Consider the following 898-nt stretch of genomic DNA (forward strand, 5'->3'; position numbering starts at 1 on the left):
AAAACGACTTATTACCAAGTAAATTTTTACTAAATTATTTCATTCATTTTACATTTTTGTATTGAATAGCCATGACTAGTCGATTTATTATTTTAATGTTTACATACTTAATTAGAAACGTCTTGTGTGTTTATTATGTAATTTTGTTCGATAATATTATAGTGAACAGTTTTTTTTATTTAAGTAGGAATTTAAAGTTACGTAATAATTATATTCTTTTTAAAATTTGTTTCTTTTTATTATAATATAATGTAGTTAGTTACACTGACTACTAAAATAGTGAGATTGTTTAACTATGTAAAGTTTTAAAAAGATCAGTGTTGGGTTGGTGATTTCACCGTGCGACCCTCATCTCTGAGGTCGTAGGTTCGATCCCCGGCTCTTTACCAAATGGATTTTGTCTATAAATCTATTAAATGTGCACCATTTAACACTCGTACTTACGACGAAGTTAAACATCATAAATAAACTGGCATGCCTTGGACCCATAAAAATTGAGGACAGCGTTTTGTGCCTAATGCACAGAGGGATTAAACTTAATTGCCTATTAGAAAAAAGAAATGACAACGAAACAGATACAATCTAACACCCAAACTTTAAAGGTTGTTTATAACTTAAATTTCGTAAACCATTAGTGGGGTTCATGAAAACTCGGACAACTCCTGTTAATTTTTTGATCTTACAAAATAAAAATATCAGTTCAACTTGAATACCAATAACAACACGTCTAGTCAACGTTAATGTCTTTTAATAACTTTATCTCTGTAATGAGACTTTTGAGTTCTGTATTGTTCTGTGGCTTGCGACTGCGATTGCCTAACAATCGTCAATGACAACCGTCAGTTGTCAATTGTCATCAAAAAGTGAGAAGTGATTAGTGAATGTCAATTTCCAAAGT

This window comes from Pieris napi, chromosome 8, assembly GCF_905475465.1.
Source record: "Pieris napi chromosome 8, ilPieNapi1.2, whole genome shotgun sequence".
Classification (NCBI taxonomy): domain Eukaryota; kingdom Metazoa; phylum Arthropoda; class Insecta; order Lepidoptera; family Pieridae; genus Pieris; species Pieris napi.